Source organism: Oncorhynchus nerka, linkage group LG16, assembly GCF_034236695.1.
Source record: "Oncorhynchus nerka isolate Pitt River linkage group LG16, Oner_Uvic_2.0, whole genome shotgun sequence".
Lineage (NCBI taxonomy): Eukaryota > Metazoa > Chordata > Actinopteri > Salmoniformes > Salmonidae > Oncorhynchus > Oncorhynchus nerka.
In genome coordinates this window covers 8,724,417-8,740,196 of record NC_088411.1, presented here as the reverse complement: position 1 = coordinate 8,740,196, position 15,780 = coordinate 8,724,417, and the positions used below count along the sequence as shown (strand labels likewise).

At 42.0% G+C, this 15,780-nt stretch overlaps 1 pseudogene; it reads left to right on the top strand.

Annotated features, from left to right (window-relative positions):
- LOC115143983 (SRC kinase signaling inhibitor 1-like) overlaps positions 1-15,780 on the top strand; it is a 40,767-nt pseudogene continuing 24,987 nt past the window's right edge.

The window sequence follows — 15,780 nt, the reverse complement described above, 5'->3', positions numbered from 1 at the left end:
ATGGTCCTGACACGCATGGGTGACAAACTTGCTGTCATCGCCAAGATTTGTGACCTCACCCTGTGACAGTAGTGTCCCCTTGAGGCCCCAACAAGATAGGCTTGACTGTTGTGGGCTTTGGCAGATGCTACAGCTGTTGGGGCTATAGATATACATTGTCAGATGGCTCTGAGAGAGTCTTATCTCTCCAAGCAGCTCCTCCACAGGAGGTTGGTGGCACCTTAATTGGGGAGGACGCGCTCATGGTAATTACTGGAGCGGAATCAGTGGAATGGGATCAAATACATTAAACACGGTTTCCAGGTGTTCGATGCCATTCCATTCGCTTCGTTCCAGCCATTGTAATGAGCCGTTCTCCCCTCAGCAGCCTCCAGTGATCTCCTCCTCTAACACCCAACATACATACAGCAATATCTATCCTGTATTTACCTTCATGGAAAAGTAATGATGATATCAAATATTTTGCATTTGTTATTAAATCTATGTATAACCAGAGCACATTTTCTCACCTTTCACTTCCTCTCTCCAATCCAACCCCTGGCCCATGTTTCCTCACTTTTGACCCCTTCAGGCCGGGATAGAAGAAAGGGTCACAAGATCTCCGCTGGGGATGCCGAGTTCCCGCGGGAGTACCACACCCTGGGCCACGGTGGCACGCGTCGTTTCCCTGACAACAACAACGGGGGGCAGGCGCCCACCTCGGGGGACCGCCAACGCCACAACGACATCGCTGCCAAGAGCCTGGAGGCCCTTACGAACCTTCACAAGGCTGACATAGAGCGCCAGCGCGGAGCCTTCATGGACCTCCAGAAGAATCAGAAGTACCCGGCCAGCCCCTGTATGTCTCAGGGCCAGGGCTCACCTAACTGTGGCCGCCAACAGCAGGTAACATCTCAATACTCTCAACACCATGGCCAGAATCAACCCCCCAGCATCTACCCTGATCTCTTTTCACTTTGTGAAAGAATTGGTGTAAAGAATATGGTGACAAATTATATTACTTATCAATTTCTTTAAGATCTACCTTGGCCATAGCCGTTGCCCACCCCAAGGTACAAAAGCAGTTGAGAACCACAGGAGTATCCAGGTGTCAATTCATCAGTTCATCATGACATCGTTGGCTAGTAGAGTTATCAGAAGGTGTCAGAGGGAGAGGGAGATGGAAACAGAGATTTGAGATAGGAAGGACAAATAGAGATACTGTATATACCCTTATCCCTTGCCATCCCTCTGTCCTGATCCCTCCATCCCTCTACCTCAATCCCCTCCCTGAGAATTCTGCCGTCTCTCCACACTCTCTCCTCCATCGGGCCAAGTATCCCTCCATCCACTTCTCTCTTTCCTCCCCAGCTTTTCATTTGCTCTGTGTATTTACCCTGGCGCAGCCATTTATCTCTGTACACAAGCGAGCGAGAGAGAGAGAGGGAGAGAAAAAGAGGGAGAAAAAGAGGGAGAGATGGAAGGACAAATAAAGAGAGAAACAGGTGGAGTCCGTGGTTTCCATGGCAACCCCCCATTCCCATATTAGGAAGTCAATGATATCATATGGCTGGTAATGCCTAGGCAAGAAGAGAGAGTGGAAGAGAGTACTGGATGGCAGCAGCAGAGAGAGGGAGAGAAACAGAGAGGAATGAGTTGTGAGAGAAAGACTGAAACTGGGATTGGGCTGTAGTGGTATAGAGGCAGAGAGAGAGAGGACACTCTACTCTGCTTGGCTCTACTTTGTATATAACCAGACCAACACTGCCTGGGATTTACTGATTCCTCGGGGGCTCGTGGGAGAACAGAGCGAATGCCGTCAGAAAATGGAGAGGGATGAGGAGGAAGGAGAGGGAAGCATGTGGAGCAGCATGCGAACCGATGAACCACCACCAGTCACCACCAGTAGCAGCAGGCTCGATAAGTAGCAACAACGGTACCAGTTCTCCCTTTCATTATTTAATGGAGACGTGCAGAATCCTGTCTGTTCTGGTGTTACTGTGGGATAGATGACATTCTGCTGCCTCATGTGATGCAGAGAGAGGGAGAAAAGGATAGACAGAAAGGGGTGAGGGAGAAAGAGAGCGCGTGCAAGAGAGCTGTATCTGTACCTGACTGCGTGCATGCGTGTGTGCATGTGACCATGATCAGCAAGTGTCTGTGTGAGTGTGTAGGGGAGACCAGTGCAGGTAAGACATGATGTAATGGGTATGCCTCTCCTCTACTCCCTGCTTTCTGCAGGGATCAGAGGACGGGTGTGTGAGTGTGTGTATGATATGTGTGTGGTGTGTTTTGGCTGGCTCATTCCGGGGTGGTACTGGCATGCAGGTGTTGGCCAGGTGTGGATGTGGTGCCGCAGTGTCTGAAAGACTAGGAGGGGGACTGTGTGTGTGTGTGTGTGTGTGTGTGTGTGTGTGTGTGTGTGTGTGTGTGTGTGTGTGTGTGTGTGTGTGTGTGTGTGTGTGTGTGTGTGTGTGTGTGTGTGTGTGTGTGTGCGAGAGAGAGAGTCAGAGACAGAGAGAGAGAAGAGAGGGAGAGAGTGTGAGAGAGAGAGAGAGAGAGAGAGAGAGAGAGAGAGAGGGAGAGAGTGAGAGAGAGAGAGAGAGAGAGAGAGAGAGAGAGAGAGAGAGAGAGTGAGAGAGAGAGAAATTAGCTGCTTGGCATGCAGGTCAGGCATGCGTCTCTCTCTCTCTCAGTACATGTCCATCGTGGGATTCAGCTTGTGTGATTGAGAAATATGGCAGCCCATATGGGCATTGTGTCACGGTGCATAGGGGCTCGGGTTTATTGTGTATGGGGCAAATGTAATGTTCTGAAACGCCCTCTTGTTAGTGCATATTGGAGGAGAGGTGGGCAGGGGAGGCTGAGGTAAGAGGGGTGGATGAAGACATGAATAGAAAAAGAGTGGGATGTGGGAGAATGTTTTCAAGACGATGCATATGCATAAGTCTACTGGTCTGAGTATGTGCGTCTAGCGGTAGGTGGTAGTGAGTATGTGTTGAGTTCAGGTAGACGTGTATGCTGAGTTCCACATCTGACCATAGAACCTACTCCCTAGGGGGAAGGGATTGATTTGGAATTCAGCATATGGTTAGGAGTAGAGTGTTCAAGAGAGATCTTCTTCAAGATGCGAGCAGCGTCCCAGTCCTCCAAGTAGATATACACAGTAGGACACATACATGACATCCAAAACAAACCATGTGAGCAACTATTCTCCACATCATACTTCAATTTCAAGTTTAAATAAAACATATACAAAGTAGACACTGATATACAGTATAGTTATAGGGTAATACAAATCAATAAAACACCATTTAAACAGAAAAACACAAGAGAGGTGAGGAAATAGAATCCCTAAAATAGGGGTCCTAGTGACATTTGTCAATAAGAGCCTTGTGTCGAGGCATGGCCAATAGAATGGGGTCTGATTGGTGGTAGTATGGCCGTGCAGGCTGACAAATGTTCAGGTAGACACATGATTGCTAGCTCCGACTCGGACAGAAGCCTGCAGGACACACAATGCTCTATGTATCTGGGTCACAGGAGCCCGCAGGCCTCTGTTCTGTTGGTTTTTATCCCCAATTCGTATCTTCCTCCCCTCCTGCCTATGCTCTGCTCTGTCTATCCTCATCCAGCTTTTCTCCTCCACATCCTCTCTCAACAGAGGGTAGGAACTCATTGAATATTTCCTCTCAAACCAGTGTAGGACAATTTTGACTTTGCAGCTTGCCCATCTAGCGGAGTCAGTTCTGCCTCAAGGACATGACTCATCCCAATAAACGTCAACCTGCTCAAGAGCTATCTATTGCAGGATAAATCAATGTTAGATTTGACATAGCTGGCCATAAATGGATGTTACAATTCACTTTATGGGTTGGTTCTGTAGGCTTCTACTACAGATAGTAATGTGATTAGACTATATCTTCATATAAAACAAAAAACTGAGTTTGTCAGATTTCCAGTCATTGCAATTAATGTTATACCCCTTGATCTTCAAGAATAGGACTTGGAAATATGGAAACATAGATTGTTTTACCTGAGCGTAAGCCAAAAACGAAGGACTTATTAGCCAGCCCTACTCTGTTGTTTACGATTTTGTTGTCATGGAGGACTGATTGGGCTCATTCCTTCGAGTTGAAAAATAAATGCTGCTTTTGGGAAAAGTGCTATTTGCATGTGAAAAATAGAGGGCAGTATTCTGCATTTGCTATACTGTAGGCCTATTGTTTACGTTTTTTGTTGGTGACACTTTGATATCTTGATCATTTGCAGCTGTTTAAGTCTATCAATAGTACACAAGTTTGAGCATGTGTCTGTTAAGCATAAGGGCATTTTTGGAGGGAATCAGCACAATTAAGATTGAGAAATAAAAGCTCTACTTGTGGTCTTCTTAAAAGAAACGACTTTTGACAGTATGGAGCACAACACCACGTGGGGTTTAGACAGGATGAACTCCCTTAAACATTTTATTCCACAGCCTGGTATCTGCACTGCAGCTGTTGCAAGAGCACATTTTTCACGAGCTAGGTGTCCTCTAGTCGCAAATATAATGATTGATAGGCAGCTTAAACATCTTCAATTCAACCATTATTGGGTTCAGATATGCATGGACAATTGGGAACAGCCCTCCACAACAACCACAATCTGAAAGGTGCAGATAGCTAAATGACAGAGCAGCAGTGTGATTCACCTCAATTCGCTATGTATATCCAACCCAGTATCACAGATTATTGTGAAATAGACACAAATTGCTTATTGGAAATTTGTGATATGCACATGAAAAAAATGTCTATACAGTGCATTTGAATCCCAGATAAAAACAGTAGGTTACTTAAATTGAATTGAAGGAGTTTAAGCTGCCTATCAATCATTCTGTATATTTCTGGCCCTTCTTTGGGCACTGTGTTAACTAACCTCCAGACGAGCTTCAATGCCATACAACTCTCCCTCCGTGGCCTCCAACTGCTCTTAAATGCTATTAAAACTAAATGCATGCTCTTCAACCGATTGCTGCCCACACCTACCCACCCATCCAGCATCACTACTCTGGACGGTTCTGACATAGAATATGTGGACAACTACAAATACCTAGGTGTCTGGTTAGACTGTAAACTCTCCTTCCAGACTCACATTAAGCATCTCCAATCCAAAATTACATCTAGAATCGGCTTCCTATTTCGCAACAAAGCATCCTTCACTCATGCTGCCAAACATACCCTAGTAAAACTGACTATCCTACCGATCCTTGACTTCGACGATGTCATTTACAAAATAGCCTCCAACACTCTACTCAGCAAATTGGATGCAGTGCCATCCGTTTTGTCACCAAAGCCCCATATACTACCCACCACTGCGACCTGTATGCTCTCGTTGGCTGGCCCTCACTTCATATCCGTCGCCAACCCACTGGCTCCAGGTCATCTAGGTAAAGCCCCACCTTATCTCAACTCACTGGTCACCATAGCAGCACCTGGAGCACGCGCTCCAGCAGGTAAATTTCACTGGTCACCCCCAAAGCCAATTCCTCCTTTGGCCGCCTTTCCTTCCAGTTCTCTGCTGCCAATGACTGGAACGAACTGCAAAAATCACTGAAGCTGGAGACTCATGTCTCCCTCACGAGCTTTAAGCACCAGCTAACAGAGCAGCTCACAGATCACTGCACCTGTACATAGCCCATCTGTAAATAGCCCATCCAACTACCTCATCACCATATTGTTATTTATTTTATTTATTTTGCTCCTTTTCACCCCAGTACCACTACTTGCACACTCATCTTCTGCACATCTATCACCCCAGTGTTTAATTTGCCATACTGTAATAATTTTGCCACTATGGCCTATTTATTGCCTCACCCCCCTTATCCTACCTCATTTGCACACACTGTATATAGACTTTTTCTATTGTATTATTGACTGTACGTTTGTTTATGCCATGTGTAACTCTGTGTTGTTGTTTGTGTCTCACTGCTTTGCTTTATCTTGGCCAGGTCGCAGCTGTAAATGATCATTTGTTCTCAACTAGCCTACCTGGTTAAATAAAGGTGAAAAAAAATGAAAACAAATGTTTTTGCGATTGGAGGACAGCTAGCTAGTGAAAAATGTGCTCTTGCAACAAGCTGCAGTGAGGATCCCCAGCTTTGGAATAAATGTTTAAGGGAGTTCCTCCTTTCTAAACTCCCCTGTTGCCACTGTCACGTCCATCGTATGAAGGAGACCAAGGTGCAGCGTGGTATGTGTACATTCTTATTTATTTAATGAATGAACACTGAACAAACAAAATAACAAAACAGTTGTGTGTTTGAATCTCATCATGGATAACTTTTGCATTTTTGCTGATTAGTTACTTTGCAACTACTTAGCATGTTAGCTAACCCTGACCTTAACCCTTTAACCTAACCTTTTAAGTACAGCTAGCATTTAAACTAGCCCTAACCTTAACCCCTAACCATACCCTAACCTTAACCCCTAACCCTAATGTTAACCCCTAGCTTAGCTAACATTAGACACCTAACTAGCCTAGCTAACATTAGCCCCAACAAATTGTACTTTGTGTAATGTATACAAATGCATTATGAAGAAAGACACAAACCGGTGCGCGTGGCACATACTACCATACCCCGTTCAAAGGCACTTGAATATTTTGTCTGGCCCACTCGTACTCTGAATGGCACACATACATAATCCATGTCTCAATTGTCCCAAGGCTTTAAAATCCTTCTTTAACCTGTTTCCTCCTAAATCTAAACCGATTGAAGTGGATTTAACAAGTAAAATCAATAAGTCATGGAAACATGTTTTGTACACTCAGTGTAGCTTGGAATGTAGCATACAAAAGCCTATTCTTGCCCTTTTCCCGCGATCCATCAAACGCATTTGGTGTCATAGTGGTCCATGACTTGTGGTCAGACTCGCTCAGGAGGAGCAAACTTAAACTTGCAATGATGATTTCAATGTCGTTGAGAAAACAGAAAGGTGTCAAATTTTCTGAATTTAAAAGTAATCCTACAAGTAATCATCTAGTTTAAAAAAAAAGTATCTTTAAACCGATTACAATATTTTAGCTGGTAACGTAACGGGTTACGGTTACAGTGTTTTGGTTATCCATTACATGTAACGGGTCCACATGTCATCCGTTACTCCCCAACCCTGAGTATGATATATGTGAATGTAGCAGGGTCATTCTTGAATTGCGGTAGTGTTTGCTTCCGTCGCCATGAGAAACACTTGACAAATAGTTACATATACAAGGCATTGTTGAATACTCGTTTCTGATTGGGGTTGAACAGCATTCTAGAGCATGCATTATTCACCTTTATAAATTGGGTGGTTCGAGCCCTCAATGCTGATTGGCTGAAAGCCTTGGTATATTTAAGCAATATGGCATGGGGGGGTGATATATGGCCAATATAATATGGATTATTAGGCACAAAGCATTGAGGTGCCTTATTGCTATTATAAACTGGTTACCAACGTAATTAGAGCAGTAAAAATAAATGATTTGTCATATCCGTGCTATACGGTCTGATATACCACGGCTGTCAACCAACCAGCATTCAGGGCTCGAACCACCCAGTTTTTAACTTTCTCCCTTTCATATTGAACTGTTTATTTAATCACAAATCATAATGCAAGTCCTTTATACTGCAAAACTTGAAGTATATACATTGTTTAGGGCAAGCATATTGGCTTAACCGAGTAATGATAAGTACAGTTGTAGTGACATGTTTTTGGCATTTAGGGATATTTATCTATTATTTTGAATGCTAGAATGAAAACATAGTATTTCATACTGTATATTGTATATATCAATGAAAACAAAAAAGGCTATTGAAATAGAAATATAATGTAATACTTGTCCCTATGTTTTATGTAATTTGTGCTATTACCTTGAAAATCACTTATTACAAAGATATGGAAGGACTTCGGCCATTCCTTCCAGTGGCAAACTGTTATCGGGGGAGGGGTCTCAACTTACTGTAGAATACACAAGATGCAATTTTTGAAACTTGGTTTTACATCAGCAGTTTTCCTGTTATTATACAGTATGTCACTTGGTAAATTAGTGTAGTTAGTTAGTCTAGCCAGCTACAGTATCTAAACGTAGTAACCATGGCCGAATTACGCAGGGAACGTGCCCAGGGGCCCTGACTTCTAGGGGGCCCCATTTGATTTTGTTAGTCACTCTCACTCAGATATCATATTAACATGGCATAAGTCATGTGTAGAATTGCAGGAAATGAGCTTTTAAAACTGCACAAAAATATGTTTAATGTAACGCACAGGTATTTGTTTATTTTTTGTTAATAAAATACTTTTTAATCCCACCGCTGCGTTAATGTGAGTTAATGTGTAGTGGCTAATTGTATAGCTAATAGGCTATGTGTTTGTAGATTGACTGAGGTGAATGAAGTTACAACAACCAATGTGATAATGGCTGGGATAATTTTTGCTCGTTTTTGCTGTTCTCCAAATTGCATTCTAGTGTTTTAACATTGTATAGAAATACAGTAAATGAGCTTCAAATTTCTTAAGACTTCCCTTCGAACCTCACTTAAACTCAGATCCTGACTAAGAAATGTATTAGCCAATTCAGGGCCGGCTCTAGCCTTTTGGGGGCCCTAAGCGAGATTTGGTTGGTATTGGGCCATGATTGGCACTTTAGAAAATCCTAAATGACCTCAAATTTGTCATTGGTGTTAGCGTAATTGGTGTTACTAATCCTACTGGTGGCACGGTGTTATCATAATGGTAAACATTATTTAAGGTCACAAAGTTAACTTTTTCCTCAAATGCCATGCCCAAATGCCACTGCAATTCAAGAACGACCCAGTTGTTTAGATTAGTGATAAACTAGCCAGCTATCATCCCTAATTTAGACTAACCAAAAAAGTATAGTGTACTTGACACCCTGGCACAAGGCCTACATAATGTTGTGACAGTTTCATGGTTATAGCCTACCATTGACACTGTGACTCAAGTACTCTACACACAGTTACAATAGCCAAATACATACTAATAGATTCAATGAACTTTGCCCTCTGTGTTGGAGGCTGCCCAAATTCTCTTAAAAAGCCAAGCTTCTTCAATCCAGTGTCTGTGTATTACTTTAATCCGCTCCTGAATTTGAGCCAGCTAATTGTGTGAATGGTAGGCAGTCAGTTGAATTGCTAGCTAGCTGGTGTGGGTGTATTATTGGTATGGGTGTCTGGTGTAGTTGTCTGGTAAACATTTGATTAATTGTTCGGAAGCAATTACAAGCAATTAAAAGGCTATTATGATGGCACTGAAGGACATTGGAAATGAATCTGCGCTATCATCACAATAATTAGCCCCTCACTTTCGGACTGGATCTGATGGAGAGAAAAATATGATGATATTTTATACCTCTCTTTTTTTAGTCTTCAGAAAGACTTAAACTTCTCCCTCTCTCTACACCGATAAAGTATACTTTCAAACCTTCCCAACATTATTTGTCACAGCTGCGTTATCTCTGAAACGTCTGACTGGCAGCGGATAGATGGATCTTTCTCACTCACTCCGCCCTTTCCTCCCTCTCACACATTTCTCCCCATCCAACTCGCTCTCTGACAAACTGTTGTCCGGCTTAATGTTAATGGATGGAAACATATCTAACTCTCTTTCTTTCTTTCTTTCTTTCTTTCTTTCTTTCTTTCTTTCTTTCTTTCTTTCTTTCTTTCTTTCTTTCTTTCTTTCTTTCTTTCTTTCTTTCTCTCTCTCTTCCCCTAGCAACAACCAAACTACTGGAGCTTCAAGGTGAGTTTGTGTTTTAGTGTGAATATATGTCTCTGTCTCTGTGGATTGGTCTAGAATGGGATAATCTGTGTGTGCATCTTTGTGCTTCTCTTACCTCAATGTGAGTGTTGTAGTGTTGGCACACACTACTGAGACGTATGACTGGTGTTGGAGTACATCTGCTGCTGTGTTTTGAGTCCCTCATAAAGGGCCAAATCCTAACTTGATATTCATTTGCTGAAATTGCTCATCTCGCAAATCATGCATTGATGTCGATGGGAGATTTGTGCGAAAAGTAACTTGTGCCTGGAACTCAAGTTAGGATTTGGGCCAAAGAGAATTACAAAAGCAGACATCCTTGAATATATATATATTGAATTTAGGGTACATGCCATTGCTTATAAATCACCATGGCTGTAGAACCGTTCTGTCTACAAGGTTTAGGTACTCTTAGTGGACACAAATCGCATTCTGGCCCAATATGGCTGCCGTGCATCACCCAGGTGGGCACTTTGTATTGCTTCCCCCATATTCTGGAATGTCACTATGTAAAGCTGATACAGATCATGCGGAATGGAAGGGCTACTGATTCTGTTGCCTCATCAGATAAGGCCCTATCATATGGAGGGGGCAAGTGACGCTACAGTACATATGTGACCAACCGCCTCAATTCGGTCTTATGTAGCAACATTTTAAATAGAGTTTTTTTTACATTGGATAAAAGTATAGACTAAGAGCTACAAAATGGTATATCATACACTGCATTTCAGGAACAATGGGAAAGTAATTCTGCTTTGAAAGTTGATCAACTTGCAGCCCCACTTTTGAGAAAATGGCCCTTGAATATTTTGGTACACCTACTGGATAACTATACTTTGTCTACACCTATTCAGCATTATTCACACCCTCACTAGTGAGGCCATGTGCTAAACATAGTGAGTGAAGTAGTGTAGTAAACAACCAAAAATGTCAAGACTAAAAGTGGTGGAAGTAGTAGGAAAACATCCAGGTAAAAATACACTTTATCTTGTTCTTCACATTACCATCTCTAGTAAACACACTATTTTAAATTAAATCTAAGTGGCACAAGATACAGAAGGTGTAACTGTACAGTCAAATGGTTACTTGCAAAGTTGCATAGTATAGCAATTTCAAAAATAGAAAGTGTTCAGATAAAATATTTTATAATTATTAGACGCTTACCCAGACACACCTGTCTAAATTGATGGGTCATGTGAAAGAAATGCTATAGATGGGTCGTTTAACAGATGGCCGTAATCACCCCCAGACACACCTGTCTAAATTGATGGGTCATGTGAAATAAATGCTATAGATGGGTCGTTATTGAAATACAACAGATGGCCGTAATCACCCCCAGACACACCTGGCTAATTTGACGGGTCATGTAATCATCTGGTGAAGTGGAGTCTTTTGTTTAGACATGTAACTAGCTAGCTAGCTAGCTAAACAATGAACTATAATTCCAACCCATAGCTGTAGTATGAATCTGCATGTAGCTAAAGCTAACCAACTAGGTTCAATGATAGCTATCTAGCTAACATTAAGCTATAACTATCAATCCAAATGGCTTTCTGAGATACTTACAATATTACTACACAGATCATACACGTAACATTAGCTAGCGAGCCAGCAAGCTAGCAAACGTTATATGTATATGTAATAACTGCTTTTAACCAGGGCAAGGTGACCGGAAACATGACCGAATACAATGCTTCATTGCAAGCTTAACTTGCAATGAAAGCAACTTTCTGACAAAATGTGTTAAGGCACATGAAAGTTCACGTGTTCCAGTAGACATTTCTGCCCAAAAACGCATTTTGATAAAAAATAAAAAATTAAAACACATTACGTTCAAATGCCTATCCTGTGAAGTGTGACATATGCCTAGCTTCTTGAAACAGGTCACATATGAATAATTCCCTAGGACAGAGATCTGACTGCTGTGTGTTGCTGACAAAAGAACAAAGCAGGAGAGGAGAAGAGAGGAAAGAACAAGGGATGGCAGGATGTTTGAAGCCCATGTTTTTCCTACTACAAGTTTCTACATTTGCCAGAAGGTTTCAGAAGGAATGGATGACCAACAAAAGTTTACAGTGTAGGATGGTACTGTCAGGTATCTGTGTAGCATCTACACAGAAGCCTTCTACACACATTCCATTAGCGTAACAATCTCTCCACTGTATTTCCATTGTAAATGTACAGAATATTTCATAATTTAGTCACAAATGCGCATTTCCTATTTGGATTTACAATCCCTGCTTTATCAACTTGCATGTCATACAATACATCCCTCACAATTACATAGCTGGTGATTTCCTCATATGCCAGCAGTCCATTTCCCTCTTATCTCGTTCAATGTCACACACACTAGCTTTATTGAATCCCATGTTTGCTGTTGGCTCCCAGCTCTAATGGGATTGGTTATCACTCGTCTTCCCTTCCTCTCGGGGAGTCGGGTAGTCTGCTGCTCTGCTCTGCTCTCACTATTCTGCAGCGCTGCTCTTCGCTCGCTGTGTGTGTCTGTGTGTGTGTTTGTGTCTCAATGTGTGTTGATGTGTGTGTTTGTAACATTCCCATGCTGGTCTCTTTTGATGTTTCATTGGCTTGCTTACACTCCACAATGAGCATGTGCACACGCAAACACACACACCTTGCGGATTATCATACAAACATGCCTACATTCACATGGAAGGGCGTGGATGGACCCATACTGTAAATACACACACACATCAACACCTGGAAAATAAATCTCCTTCTCAAATTCTCCCACATGCTCCAACAAGACGGTGGGATTGTCTGTCCGTCTGTTTAAACTACTCTCCATAGGGAAGGCCCTGCCGTGCATTCAAATGCTTGCAGTGCCCTCTTGACTGTGAAGACTACTAGGCAGCAACAGAGGAATGGAGGACTGTATAATTCCCTCCCTCTTTGCAAATCTAAGCCTCGCTAATAGAAACGTTAGTACCGTCGTCTGCACCTCATAGGCCTCTGTCTGTCTGGAGCGGGGAAATAATCTGAGTCCATTGTCTCCTCTCCTCAACCTTACTGCTGAATCAGGCTAGGAAGTCTATATACTATAGTTGAGGTGCATTCCAAATGGCACCCTATTTCCTACGTAGTGCATTCCTTTTGACCAGAGTCCTATGGGCCCTGGTCAAAAGTAGTGCACTACAAAGGGAATAACATAAGCTTAGAAACACATAAAGGCTCCTATTCAGTGACACTATCTGTATTCACATGTACAATGAGTCATTCATCAGATCCAGGGGAAGTAATCATGTGTCCTAAAGTACATGGATTCCTTGAGCTCGACTCCTTTCATCCAGAGCTGTTCGCCAAAGAAAATGGATTCAATGCAAGAGCTATTGTTAGGTGTTCTGTAAGTGGCTTCCAAGCTAGCACATTTGGTTCCTTGGAAGTTGTGGGAACGTATGTTTTTGGTTTCACATTAGTTGTGGGAACAAAGTCATACATTCCGTGACCGGTAAAACGGAACATTTTTAAATGTTCTGAGAACACATGAAAGTGTTGCCTGTCCTGGGAAAGTGTATTTTTAGGTTGCAGGGAGGTTCTGAGAACGTTTTACTCTGGTCCCTTTAAAGTTTTCTTGGGTGGTTTTTATTAAAGCTCTGAGAATGGAAATAATAGGTTATTTGGAGATTTTTCATAACTTCCTTCAACTTTCACTCTATGTTTCAATAAGACTGGACTGTTAATGACATTGCTAGCTTATTTTGGACACATAAAAAAAATAAAAAACAAGCACAAATAGGACACATGAAAATTAATTCCCTTAGGCATTCATTTTTTATTGTGAAATGGCATCAGTGAGATTCAAACCTATAATCTTCTGTTCTCTATCCATGAAATTCGTCCACTGCACCACCAGGATGTTGCCAGCATGCCATGTTTTTTTTACGCATACAAAGCTGTTCATTTTAGTCTAACAGACTCCATTTCAAAGGAAACAAGCAATCATTAAGATCAGGTGTGGCCGATTAGTGGGCCAACACGCCTGAACACACTTAACAAGATAGGGGATAGAGAGAGTTTTGTTGATGCTGAGAACAGAATTGATGTTTTTAAAGAACATTCTTATAACATTCTCTGAACGTTACTAAAGATTTCTTGAGGTTTTTATGGAACATTTTCCTAACGTTTTCAGAACAATTTGAGAACATGACTTTTAATAGAACCATGAGGAAACCTGTAGGTAATGTTTTGCCGAAGTACTGGCATTCCCACAGAAGAACATTGTTTCGTAAAGTTCTTGGAACAATTTGAGAACTTTCCAAATGTCAAAACAATTGGAGAATGTTGCTAGAAGTTTACCAACATTTAAATGAAATGTAACCATGTTTGAACTTTTAGGAAATGTTCTGTTAAAGTAAAGACATAGCAAAAGATTTAAGATTTTTTTGACAAGTTCTGTAAATGTGCTGAGAATGTTCCAATGCCAAGCAACCATCCTGCACCATTCACAGAAAGTTGTTGTATGCAAAATAAACATAGGACAACCATGCTCTCACCAAGCACTAACAAAGAAACGTTCTCAGGACGTTATGTAATAGCTGGATTAGCAAAGAAGCACAGTTGAACACACACACACACACACACACACACACACACACACACACACACACACACACACACACACACACACACACACACACACACACACACACACACACACACACACACACACAAAAACAAACAAACAAACAAATAGCAATAGCAACAACAAAAACGCGGTTTCACGTAGACTAAATCCCTGGACCATCCATGACACCCGTGGTCCTATGGCTAGCTCAGTAGCTAAACCATTTGGACAGCTGCTATTGTTGTCTTTGGCTGTTTGTATGTTGATATGACATTGGGTGGAAAATTACTATTCCCTGATATCTCATAGAATGGCCTGAATGGTGTTTTTTACAGCCCTAAAAGGCTTAGGATGCCAGCGGCTGCCATGTTTCCCCTAGCGACTGCCTTATGCTGTGGCACGTGGTCAGAATCACTTATCAAAGTGCTTGACTATGATCCGCCAAGACAAAGACAATGTTTGGTGCTTAAATCAATAATTTAATGAAAACTTATTAAGGACTTATTTTACACTGGAGATGCAAAATAAAAATCTTGTTATGTAACTGTAATTAGATAAATGTTATATGAGAAGAGATCGGCTTTATGTATACAATTTTTGCACAAGGAGTGCAAAAGGGAAAATGTATGTATTCTTTAAGAATGTAGTTGCGTAAAAGTTGTCAAACGTCTAAATAGTAAAATCATGAACGAAACGACATCAGTAGTACTTTAACGTATGTTTACATAAGTACTTTACACCACTGCATTGTACATCATATGATTCGATTGTGCAGGTCAAACCTGTGCTCATAGCCCAAGGACACTGAGGTCAAAGACTAGCCTAACTCCAAAGCATACACTACTTTGCTTTATTGTCCATTACACCACTATTTCTATGGCTTTTCAATGAATATCTTCTTCAAGGCTTTGTATTCAGTTCAGTTAAGCAACTTAGGGGTGAATCCCCACTTCAGTCAAATGTTAAATTAGTCTCCCACTGACATCAATGCATGGCTAAGTGAAAATGTGACTTCAGTTGTCGTTAGGATTTGCCGCATCAGGATGTCCATTGAGTGACTCCTTGGTATTCGTTTTTAGGTAGTTGTATAGATGGGACTCATCCCCCAATTACAGAGCTCACTGGAACGGTATGCCAGGACTGCATGGTGCTAATGCCCATCAAATAGGAGGGGGTTGCCTGAGTTCCACAGGGGGGGACCAGGGGTGGGGAAGGGTTCAGGGGCGTGGGTGGCACAGCTGTGCACAGCTGCCTTGTCAATCATCATTGATCTGAGAAAATCCACTTTGACAAAGCCAGCCAATCGGTGGTGAGAAATCTGTGATGAGGTAGTGGCATTTGGACAGACAGGACTTAGGGGAACAGTAATATAGTGAGTTTAAGGATGGTCAAACAGACCAAGGGCAATGTAACTAGACAGCAGTACAT